Below are 12513 nucleotides of genomic sequence, written 5' to 3' on the forward strand. Positions count from 1 at the left end.
CAAAGATATTTGTGGAGTGGCTCTTCTGACTGAAAAGTGAAATGATTAGGTATCCTAAAGAGCAACAATAATTAAATTCTTGTACTTCTCTTAATTTCCTTCGATACATAGATGCCAGTGACTTTTTTTTTTTAATAGTGTAATGCATTTTCTTGTACATGCTTAGTGTTATCATTTAGCCTGTATTTATGTTCTGAAGCAAACACTAGATGTCTAAAGGAATAAGCTGAATCAATTTGGGTTAAGTAGCTTCAAAGTATCTTGAAATGCATTCGCTGAAATCTCACACTGTCAGTATGGCCTCAGAGTTGAACCATTTATTATAATCATGTAATGAAATATTCCAATAGAAATATAAAACACTCAAATTGATTTGCTGCCTAGCAGGTGGCTTGCAGTTAGTGAACTTGTTTCCTCTTTGTAAGAAAAATGAGGCTAGAAGCTACTGAAGAACATGTGGAAAAGTGTTTTGGAGCCCTGATCTGTTTTCTGTATCTACACTGTCAAGGAGCAGTTAGCCAGAGGCAAACACTGAGGTGGAGTTAATGGCGGAGAGCACTGAAGCGTACTGGGTTGATATCTGAAACATGGTAACCTGGATTCTCTTTACATTCATTTACCTCTTTGCTTGCTGCAATATTGACATGTTGGCTTTAATGAAGGTAGCTTTTACACAAGTGCTAGGAATGTCTCTAATGGAATGCTGCATTGAGTGTGCATTTTCGTTCTTGACTTGCTCCTTGCTTGCTTCTGTCTGTTCCCTACACACGCACCACATACGCCACACACACCTTCCCTGCTGGAAGTAGTGCGTTGATGGAGCAAAGCATGAAAATGAAGTGTAACAATCTAAAAATAAAAGAATAAGGTTTACCCTCATCTTGTCCTGTATTTTTCTTCATCCTGAGATCCATGGGATAGGCCAGTCGTGAACTGCAGTGTCCTTGCAGACTATTTGATTGAGGTAGGAGGGCTTAGCTTAATTGGACCTGAGCTGAATGTGGTCATAATGATGGCAATGATGGGGACGTATCAATGATGTGTCCTCAGGACCTTTGGAACCCCGGCTGAATTCAGTAGGACAGAAGTACATCGTTATCTTGAGTTGCATAAGCAGCCTAATGTTTGTTCTTTTATTAGTTATGATAGATAATAGTAACAATTATTAGAAGAAATCACCACATCTAGGCATTAATGTATTTTTATCATGGACTTAAGCACTACAGTAAATCCAGTTGTTATTTATACCCGCAATGCAGATAGAAGTTGATTTAACGTTAGAAAAGTGCAATTATAGGCAGGTTAATAAAGTTTTATACTGTGTTATGAGGCATGCAGACTTTAGATATAGCAAACGGTATATTATAACTTGTTTTCATAACATTCAGATTATAAAATCTTACTTCAGAAATATGAATATTTCATAAATATAATATAACAGAAGTAGTTAAAAAGGTGAAGCTGAGGTCAGTTGGAGGTTGCCATTCATGGGCTGTCCTTAACTCTGTTTATTGCTTCTCCTTTTCCCAGCAAATCCAGTATTTAAGAAGGATTGTAAGACTCATGTAATCATTGAGGATTTACTTCCTTTGGTGCCTCAGAGCTGCATTCAGCAACAACACTGTTGCTTTATTTGTTTTTTTTTTTAAGCATACATCTCACCTTTGCAAGGTACAGATTGATGTTACCAGGAAGTATTTTGGATATCAACAACTGTAAATTTTTGCTTGAAATTAACATTTGAAATTTAGTTAGACATACGTTCAACTCTTAGTCTTGCACTGACAGAAGGCACTGTAGTTCCACAGGGATCTTAGATACAACTGATGTAAACTGGGACTCTGGCTAATGAGGTCAAGAGTCTCTTTTTCACATGTGCCAGTACAAAATCTTCTTAATTCTCAGTTTTAGTATTAAAATATAGAAGAATTCTAAATATATGATAGTTAGCTAAGATTCAGGGTGGGCTTATTCTAGTTTGCAATAATCTTTGCTGGCAAAAAGCTTTTCTGATGTCTGTGGTGAATAGAGAGCATAATACTCTGATAAACTGCTTAATATTTCTTAATGCTTCATGTTTCTGAAAATTATGTGGTGTAGATTGGTGGATAAATGAAATTAATAGTTTAACTGAAGTGCTTTAGAATTGCAGTTTATCTCTCACTGTTTCCAGTCTTTGCTGTAATACAGAAACATTTGTTTATTCATATGCAACTTTCTTCGTACTTGCAAAATCTGCAAGGACACAGTATTTCTAAGTGTCCTTAGCACAAAAAGGAAAAAAGAAATATAAACTTGGTAATGGGAAAGGTGTATTAGTGAAAGAGCTGAAGCTTCAAGAGGATTTTCTTGATAAATGAAAATTTTAATATTAAATTGCTCCATCTAGTGGCAAACTGCTAAACCTGAGAAATTATTATTTTTTTTTTTTTTTTAGTGCTTATTATCCTTTTAGTAATTATTATTCTTTTGAACAATTTAGGATTGAATTCTTCTTCTTTTCCATGGGAAGTCCTCTGCCAAGGGAACCCCACATGTGACAAGCTACAAACCTTGATTTTTCTTCTGGTTAGCTCTGAGGATTTTTACTGTTTACTTCAATGGAAGCAGCCTTATGTGTCCAAGTGTCTGAACTACTTTTGAGAACTTGGTCCTTAGCGCCTTAATACCTTTGGTTCGAGTTCTCCATGGAGCTGGGAGGGAGAATGGAGAAGCTTGATAGTGTAAATGGTTAATATAATAAGGATGAAGTGTTCGATTCTTTGTCACAGAGTTAAAATACACAGTGAATCAGGTACCAAGTACAGTATACTGAGATGTATCTTGCATTCTAACATGAGATAAATTTCTCTTGCAGATGATTTCATTCAAACCTTAACTGGCATTTATACTGTACTTTTCATAATAGTAATGAATGAATTGAATGATTTGTTAATGTCAATATACTTTGTAAACAATTTGAATTCATAACACCAATCAAGACAAAAACGCCTGCATTTCCCAGTCATAAGAAAATAGGGAGAATATTCAAAAGGAAAAAGTTCAAGGAAATGTTTAATCCAGACATCTCTGATGCCTTCTTCTTTTGCGCACCTTGAAAAGACACATTCTGACAAAAAACAAAGGAACTCTTGAGGAGAGCTTTCCTCTGCTCACTGATGTGATCCCTTGTGCAGCTGGCTTTAAAGGGAACTTGGGTGCTTAAGAATGCAAGATCATGGAACAATGAATCACTTTCAGGGTGGTTGGGTGCTGCTGTTTTTTTCTCTTTCTGAATGGAGCCCAAAACTGTGCGGCCAGCAGCTGAAGTCCTGCAGAAAACCAGAAATATTTTAAAAATTAAAATCAAGAAAAAGGAAAAGAACTGAAATAGTTTAAAACAAAATTTTAAGTATTAGATTTAAAAAAAAAAAGGCTGCTCTTGAGAAAGTAACAGATGTACTGGACTTGCTGACACCATATCCTTTGCTTTTGTAAGTCACTTTTCAGTTTAGGTTAATCTGCTACATAAATAATTATATACCTTTAACTTCCTGGTAGATTAGTTTTCACTTCTCTGTCCGTGTCTGAATACTCATTTTATATTGAGAAACTGCTCTATAACGCTCAAGAGTCGCATTTTATCCCAAGACTGTTGTTGTTATTCACTTGAATAATGGAACATAAACCTCATCGTATGCTTTTCCAGACTTCCTCTCCCCATTTAGGTTGGCCACTTAAAGTTGCAGATCACTGTTCCTATCTTCCTTTCCCAGGCAAATGCACCCCTTAAACATCACAATTGCATAACTTTCCTACGTGCTAACTAAAGTTTCCTTGCAGCATACATTTTAACCTCAGCTGTTATACTTTTGGCTGAACTTGCAGTGTTTGAAATACAGGGTAACACATCCTGATAAAAGTGCATGAGCAAATAATTAACATTGCTGTCAATTGGAATAGTGCTTTTCATCTTCTGTGATTCTTACATAGCTGAGGCCTTCTCAGGCAATAAAGCCAGCTAAGTGTACCCCATCTCTGTATTTTTCTAATGGCTGATGGATTTGGGGCTATTCTTTCTCAAGAGTGCAGTTCCTACAGATAATGTTCATCAGTGTTGCTGTGGTTGAGTTCCCTCCCTGGTACTGGCATCTGCAGCAGTACTGACAGAAAACTGGACAAAAAACCTTGGCCTTTCCACCTCCTTCTGTTGGACTGTGGATGCTGAGAGGTACCAGTGACTCTGCCCCTCTCTGCCCCTCTCTGCCCCTCGGTGACTTTCAAGGTTCAAGGCAGGGAGGTGGCTACTAAAGGATTTGCAAAAGTGAGAAAAGAGAGAGTTCTGCTTGAACAATTACATTGTTTGAAATACTTTGGAATACATATCCCAAAGACAGTTTAGTCTGGAATAGTGTCTTTCATCCAGTTTGTTACCTGAAATTACGTGATCCTTTTACACTAACCTTACATGGATTTGGTAGAGTATTGCTAATTCAGGTATATATCCTGTCTGCTGAAAAATCATTTGACTTACACAATTGCATGTTTTTAGTATTTCTGAACAAAGGTTTCATTGTGAAGTGAGACTAATTTAGAAGGACTCATCTTCTCTTGCAAGTAGCTGGAAACAAGTTAATGTCTATTGTAATTTAGAGAGGGGTTAGTTTCTTGCCTTGATTGCTTCGGCAATCAGTCTGTATTTTGAAAGGAGGATTTTCATAATATTATCTATTCATAGATTACTCAATTTTATCTAATTCACATTTTTTAAACTACCCATCTTTAATCTGTTATCAAGATTCAATTGGCAAGTTTTTGTCTCTGTATGCTAGAAACCTAGATTTATATTCTCTGTAGCGAATTGCTAGGGAGTGTTAGACAGTAGTAGGAAATGACTTATGGTTTAGGTAACCAATGCCAGTTTTCTCAGTTTGGCACACATTTTTTGCTAGGAAAAAAATGATGATTATCTGGTTTTGGTCACATTTGTTGCATGGTAAGGTATCTTGGAGGTGGCCAAGGACAACTTAGTGTTTTTCTGTTAGTGACGTTCTCTACTGCAAGGGATGTTTTTTAATTGTTTAGTTTTCCAACTTTTTAAGTGTATACTATGGTACTGAATACTCCAGGGTTTTGAGATTGGTTTATCTTAAAACAGTAGCAACTTCCTTTGAATGAATTAAAAATATATAGATGGAATCTTTGCACTCTTTCTTGTTTCCGGAGGCAGATACATTGTCAAAGTGTGTCTTATGATGATTTGTACTGGTACAATTCTACTCTTCTCTAGAGTTGCTTTCTTGTGCTTTTCTGCTGATTTTGATCTTGAAAAACATCTAAACCATTTTATTCCTCATTCCATAAAAAAGCCTTCTTTTTCTCATGAAACATATTTGTTTCAAGCCTGAGCTAAACAGCAGCAGTCTCAGGAAACAGTCTCTCAAAGTGTGCAAGGAGGGGAGCCAATATTTAATGTATACTCTTCTATTTTTTTTTTTTTTTTTCAAAATGTATTAATCGGAACCCCGCTGTTACCCACATGCCGTGTAAATAAATATTTGGTAATGACCACTTTTTCTTTATTCTTCATCCTTGCTCCTATAATGCTTCCTTGGTTCTGAGCAGAAAATATCTTTTTTTAAAAAGTTATGGATGTACGCAGAAGTGATGGGCTTTTTATCTTTTTGCAAGTTACTGAGAGTACCTGTCCTCTGATCCATAGACATCTGAGTCTTTTCTCTAAACAGCTGCCATAGGACAGTTCATGACTTGCAGAGTGGTTGGGGTTTTTTTAGCTTTATTCTGGACTTGAAGAGCTTGCTCTTCTCCCAAATTTCTAAAGGTTTTAGTCTCATGAACTTTCTTAATGAGACCAAGGTCATGAAGTTTTGATGCTGTCAAACTGTCCTGGGGCATTTTGGATTTTAAATTTTTTACCATATCAAGTTGCTTATTTTGTAAGCTTAGTGCTGGATTGTGACTTAATTGGGCAAATAACTATAATTCTATCTACTTAATCAGAAAGTGATTCTAAATCTCCCAGCATGGTTAACCTCCTAAAGGTTTTCATTTTGGATTGTAATAAAATCTAATGATACTGATAATTCAACCCTTTTTCATCACACAGATGCTATCTCCCCAAAAGAAAAAAAAAAATCAAACTTTTTTTTTTGTTTTGTTTCCAGTGTATTCTTACCATAGATTCATTTTTCTAGTTCAGTCAGCTTTAATGCCCTCCAAAAACTTGGCATATGTTTCTTATTGAGTATGATATTCCAACTGCTGTGGGCTTTCTATAGTTGGCCTCTGCTAAGCTAAATGAAAATTACTGATTTTCAGACCCGCCTCTAATCAGAAATAAACAATGTCCTTTTCACTGGTGTGTACTGTGAACAAAGAAAACCAGTATGTGACTTCTTGTCTTATACCTATTTCCATACTGACAGATAAAAAGCATCCTACTAAATTGTTGCACTCAGGTTTTTTTTTTTGTTTTGGTTTGTTTTTTAACCTCTGATACTGTGTGGTCTTCAGGAATAATTTCAGTCCCAATATTGTAACTAATCTGAAATAATTTCCATTACATCTCTCCTGTGACTGCAGGGCTCTTTCATCACAGACTATTTTGGTCTCCTTTCCAGATCTACTCTTACCAAAGCAGAAGTCCACACTGAAAGGCATATTTCCAGTCCAGCAAGCTCTCCATGTCTACATTCGCGTTTCCATGAAATTATGCATTAAAGCTTTAGAAGCAGAACATCTGAATCAGAATAAAACACTCTTATTCTGGAACAGGTGGAATTGCATGGTATTACATTAACTTACTTATGAATCTACATGTCGAAGTCCTGAATTTCTCTGCGCCATCGTAAAGATAATCAATAAAAAGGACTGCTCGAGTACAGAGCAGAAAAGTGGCACTTTATGTGGCTTTTGCCAAGACTTCTCACAGTTCCTGTGTTTATTGCTAACATGAGCTTCCCACTGTTTCATTAAACAGGCTTTTTGCAGCATCCTATTTTCTTTAGCAGATTTCTATCACAGCAATTATTGTCAGACTTGACAGACTGGCAGCTGGAGATATGAACCAGGCGTAGGAGGAAAAAATTTAGGTGTTTAAGGACTCTTATCTTTTCTAATTGCTTCTATTTTTTCCTTTCCTTTTTTTTTTTTTTTCTTTTTTTTTCCCCCACTCCTTTGGTTCCCTAAGATGAATTTTGTCCTGTTATTCTCCCAGAGTAGAAATATGTGCTTTAACTTTTCCCTCCCCTCCCATGAGTAGGAGGAGAGTTACAATATGCAAGCTGATTTGAAATAGAAAAGAACAAGGGATGGCAATGGAGGCAGACATCCACTAGAAGTAGCATATTTCAGTCTACTTTCCAGGTTTAGCATTAGATTCGTGTGTTAGAGTGTAGAAATGAATGTTTTGGATGGCTCCTTGTGGACTGCAGAGGTGTGTTCGAATACTAGTATGCATGAGGGAATTAGTTTCATGGGAAATGCAACAATGGTTTGTTTTTTTTCTTTTTTTATTATTTCTTCCTTGACACTTCTGCTGCTTGTTACCTGAAGTCTGAATTTGCTTTTTTTTTTTTTCTGTGGAAACTCTTTCAAGGAGGAAATTTGTGAGCTAAGTATGCACTAAGTATGAAGATCATGGAAGTGTGTCTGGTTTGGAGAAGTATTATCTGGAAGCATTAACATCTGAATTAAGTCAGTGAAGTGAATATGCTGTAGGAGATATCCAAATCTCTGGAACAAGTTACCGATCAACTTGCATGAGAAGAATTTACTGTTTGTGTGGTAACAAGGATGTGTGTGTGCTAGAGAGGGGGAGAAGATAGTGCTTAAAAAAAGAAAGGTTTGTCATCAACCTTGTCAGATGAAGCTCCAACAGAAAGAAAGGATGTGCTTCTGAAGCACATAGGTCCTATTTAATAACACTTTTCTGGAAAAAGTCTATCTATGGTTCCCACAACATGCAAGAGAGAGGATTTAAACTCTGATTAAAGGCCCAGAAAAACCTTTGTGGAAACGGAGGCAGAGAAACATATACAGATACAGTTGTATATGTATCAGTATGCCCTGTGCAAATCAAAGTTAAAAGCTGGGAATTACTGTATTTTAATGATTTAGGAGTCTAGAAGGCTGATGCACCTGGATCATGTGGTCTTATATCTGTTAACAGGTAAAAGATTTGTGATACATTACAAAAATGTACCAGGAGGCAGTATAGCAGTCCAACAAGGCTAAAGGAAATGCACCTAACTTACTAAGAAATAGAAACAACGCCTGTGGCTTTCTAGCAATAAGATTTTTTCCAAAGGCTGATATGATGCTTTGCCATGAGGGATGGATAGATCATGTTTAACTTAATTTCAAATTTGTTTCCTTTAAAGATAATTTTATGTCATGTTTATTTGCTCTAATATGGTAATCACTTGCTTTTTTGTATATTCTCCTGCAAATAGGTTTGCATCATGAATTTAATGTGCACCGTCACATTTATTCAGTCTGCTAGTTTTAGGTCTATTAGGAATGCTTTCCAGTTACAAACTTAATTCTGCAGCTCACTGACATCATTGTCACCATGTAACTTCCCATCCTCAGAAGGTTACATACCTGATCTTGTGATTATTTTCTTCTCTTCCGTACAAGAAGTGACTTTGAAATAGCCTCAAAACAGTTGCTTTACTGTGTGCAGCAATTATGAAAGAACCCTTGGATCATGGTGCTCAGACAGTAGAGTCTACCACTTATATGAGGATATAGAAAATTGTGGACTCTGAGGTCTTTGAAAACAGATATGTTAAGCTTTTCTAATTTAGAAAAAACTTGAAGACTTGGCAAAAATTAATGGGAATTAGTTTGCTGAAAATAAATTTGGGAAGGCTGAGAGGGGGAGCTAGGAAAATCACCAGCAGATCTGTTAAACTTTGATTTGAGGAAACTGAAGAGTGGCTCTCTTCACTACTTGTGTTAAGTCTCTGTGGTCACTTGGAGACCAATGTGATAAATAACAATCCAAGTGGATCAGTTCAATCAGTCATATCATCTTGCTTGGTGTCATTCTTTGATTGGATAGCTAATTAAGTGTCAAAGGGAATGTAGTAGAGATGGCATACTTCTGTAATTTCTGTTTCTTTTAATTCAGAAAGTGTGATATTCTGCTTTTCAGAAGGCTTTGACAAAAGCATGCAGGCAAAGGAGACTGAACTGCAGCACACAAATGGTGACCGTGGTCTTGCCAGTGCAGAATCCCCTGTATGAATTGAGTAAATTCAGATTATCTGAGCAGCATATGTATAGTAATTCTAGTGTTAGTTTTAGGGGCCTATCCCTATGTATATATGCTTTAAAGGTGGTACTATCATATGGCATTCTTGTGTGATTGCCCAATTACTTGGTTAATTTATCCATTAAGTCTTCTTTTAAGGTAGGGTTGCAGATAACTTTTCTGTTTGTTCTGAGATTCCCAGATGTCTAAAGGCTGTAGAATATTGTAAGCCAAAGCATGGAATCCTATAAAAAAGAGTTTCAATCACAGTGCATCTTTTGATGCTTAGCATTAGGGAATTCCTATCTTGCAGAAAGGCAACTGGAGGTGTTAAAAAAATGTGTAAACGTGGCACTTCAGGACATTGTTTAGTAGTGGTATTGGGTTGATGGTTGGACTTGATGATCTTGGAGGTCTTTTCCAACTGTAATGATTCTATGATTCCCATCTCTGTGAGGTAGTCCACCTCATCTAGATTTTTTTAACCATTATTTTGAAGACACGCATGCCTTCACAATACATCTTGTGTATTTTTCATACCTTTCTTTTCTTAACAGGAGGTCTGAGCCCTCAGTCCTTCTTGTGTTGATTTGGTGTCATTTTTGTAAGTGGAACAAACTTCAGTTTTGGAAAGCAGGTTCCATCTATCTTTTCCCTAGTCATCTCTTACTGAGATGGAACCTGCTTTCCAAAACTGATTCCAGAGATAGTGGAAAGCACTCAGTGGAGGCTTTTGTTAATTTAAACTACTGAGTTGGCAGTCTTGGCCACTCTCTTCCCCTGCAGGATGGGGAATAGGAACTGTTTCACCCCTACTTTAGACACGTGTTGTGTCACTGACGGCTGAATGGGTAAATGCAAGGATAAAGGATGTAGCTGAATTACTATGCTCATTTCATCTTTTTTTTTTTTTTAACTATTGACATTTCAGAAATGGTGCCAATTAGAATAAACCATAACTGCAGCTTTGGCATTCATAATAATTAAATTTCACAAGTGAATCAACTTCTGTATAATGACTTTCTTACAATGCTTCAAATTCTGCTGGTTTTACTTGGACAGTCCTATTGAAGTCCCCATAAGAACTCTAGGATCAGCATTTAGTATTTGCCTCAGTTCAGTAATTGTTTTCTTTTATGTGACTTTTTAGAGTGCTCTGACAAGCACGGAATGAACAGCTTATCTTATCAAGATTTATAGTCAATAGCTTCTGTAGTCTTGTGAAGAAGACATCTGCTGTGCAAATAGCAAGGTTAAAGTCATTGTGCATGAAGTAAATACAAACTTCAGCTAGTATTTCATCCTGAAAACCAGTCTGAAAATACTTAGATAACTTCATGTAATGGAAGTCCTTTCATAATCTTGACCCGTATACAGTTTTGTCAAATCCAAGGTCAGATAGAATTTTAAAAATAAGCTTTATTTGAAGTTCTGTAACCATGATTTCACATTTGTAAGCATGCTCTTTAATAAAAAAAAAAAACAAACCTACTATTGTTTGGTGGTTTTTTTTTTTTTTTTTTAAATCATATATAAGTCTCAGAGTTTGATCAGTTGTAATAGAAAAGAAAATATTATCTATTTGTTTAGGAAATGTCTTCTAGACCATTACAGCTGCAGACAAAAGGAGTTCATTTCAAATTGATTAATGTGCTGTAAGTATCTGGAATTGCTTGGTCCAGTCACTTTGTTGCTTTCTCATCTCTCTGAAAAATCAAATGAAGCATCTCTGAAGATTCCTGATTGATGCTGTCAGCTTTGTACTGATATTAGAGTGCATTTCAGGAAATGTTCAAAGTGGGGCAATAATTTTCAATCTATTTTCTAGTATGCTGCAGTAAAGTTTTTCTGTCAGATTATATAAATTCCATTTCCCAATGGACTATGCATTTTTGTGTGTTGTGCATTTGTGGGTGGGAACTTTTACATATGGATCTTTATAAATATGCATGAGAGAATGATGTATTGGTGGTATTGCCTACTTCTGTTGTACTGTGCCGAAGTGCACTTTTTTTTTCCTCCATAACCCATACTGCCTATTTCTCTTTGTATACAAGCTCTGATTAATTTATTTTCTTGGAAGCCATGTGTAATTTCGTTTCATTTCATAATGTACGTACAAATTTTCCAAATCTTGCTACGGAATTCTTCAGGACCAAATCTGGTAATTCATTGGTAAGAATGCTGAAGTACAGGAAACTGTAACAAAGAAGATTATTTTCCTCCTAAAAGGGGAACTTGGACAAGATAGTATCGTTAACTCCTGTATTTGTTTTTCTCAGCTTGCAAGGAAAGCAGGAATTACCTGAAATTATCAGTTCTGCAAAGTCATGTGTGGACGTGATTTCGCCAAAAGAAGTTCACGCACTTAAGCTGCATGAAACTGTAAAAATCTTACTACTGATTTGGTTACTTTATGAAAACATTCAATGAACAAATAACTGTTAGTCAACAACATAAAAATACAGCAAGAGGAGCATAGCCTTTTGTAGCCATAGGCTGTACATGCAAGCTCTGCAGGAGATCTTGGGCTGCAATAGAGGTGGAAATATGGCAGAACTCTCAAATTCTCTCAGGAACCCCCTCCAGGTCCTCGCAGAATGGCTGGCTGCTTGCCATGCTGTCACTGGCTGCTGGCCAGCACCAGTACTCTGTGACCCCTTCTGATGCAGCTCATAGGGCATGAAGGATGAGTTAATGATGTTTCAAGCAGCATTAATGAATCAAATTTTAAATGTAGATTCTCACCCACAGTGGTGTGGGAATATCAATGGCTCTGAGAAGGAATCAGGGAAAAGAAACCTTCTCTTAAATTTAGATTTCATGTAGGTGAGTAGAAGGAGTGGGGCACGAACACGATGAAACTGGTGTCAGGATCACTGTTATGTAGATTGTGAAAATTCATTAAATAAAGTCTCCTAATGATAATGATTTACTAAAGTTATTTAAGTAGCTGAACCAGTTACACAAGTGAATATTCTTTTGCAGTATAAGATTGCTAAATTGTGTTCCTATTCAGTCTCTATTTGCTAGCATATTGCTGCAGTGAAATAAGCAAAGCAGTTGCATAATCAAGACTTTATTGTATTGGTGTAATTTACATGTTTTCTTTATTGTTTCAGAACCATCACAAATTGTTATGAAATGAATAACACTTATTTTCATGCTGGATATATGATTGAAACTGTTGACTGATTTTTTTCCGTGATATTTTGGGGTTTGTGTGATAAGGAATTATCCAAAGACACACTAGT

The 12513-nt window shown here is 36.3% G+C and overlaps 1 long non-coding RNA gene across 9 annotated transcripts in view; it reads left to right on the top strand.

Annotated features, from left to right (window-relative positions):
* The window catches only part of LOC147599956 (uncharacterized), a 502172-nt gene that overhangs the window by 5774 nt on the left and 483885 nt on the right, over positions 1-12513 (top strand). The window contains exon 4 of one of the 9 annotated variants that reach the window (XR_015259215.1): positions 6621-6787. The exons of the other annotated variants lie outside the window; for them this stretch is intronic. This is a non-coding gene — a long non-coding RNA (uncharacterized LOC147599956). Of the gene's footprint in view, positions 1-6620; positions 6788-12513 lie in introns of those variants that run through there. 9 annotated transcript variants of the gene reach the window in all.

Source organism: Chlamydotis macqueenii, chromosome 8 (genome assembly GCF_036417535.1).
Source record: "Chlamydotis macqueenii isolate bChlMac1 chromosome 8, bChlMac1.mat, whole genome shotgun sequence".
Classification (NCBI taxonomy): domain Eukaryota; kingdom Metazoa; phylum Chordata; class Aves; order Otidiformes; family Otididae; genus Chlamydotis; species Chlamydotis macqueenii.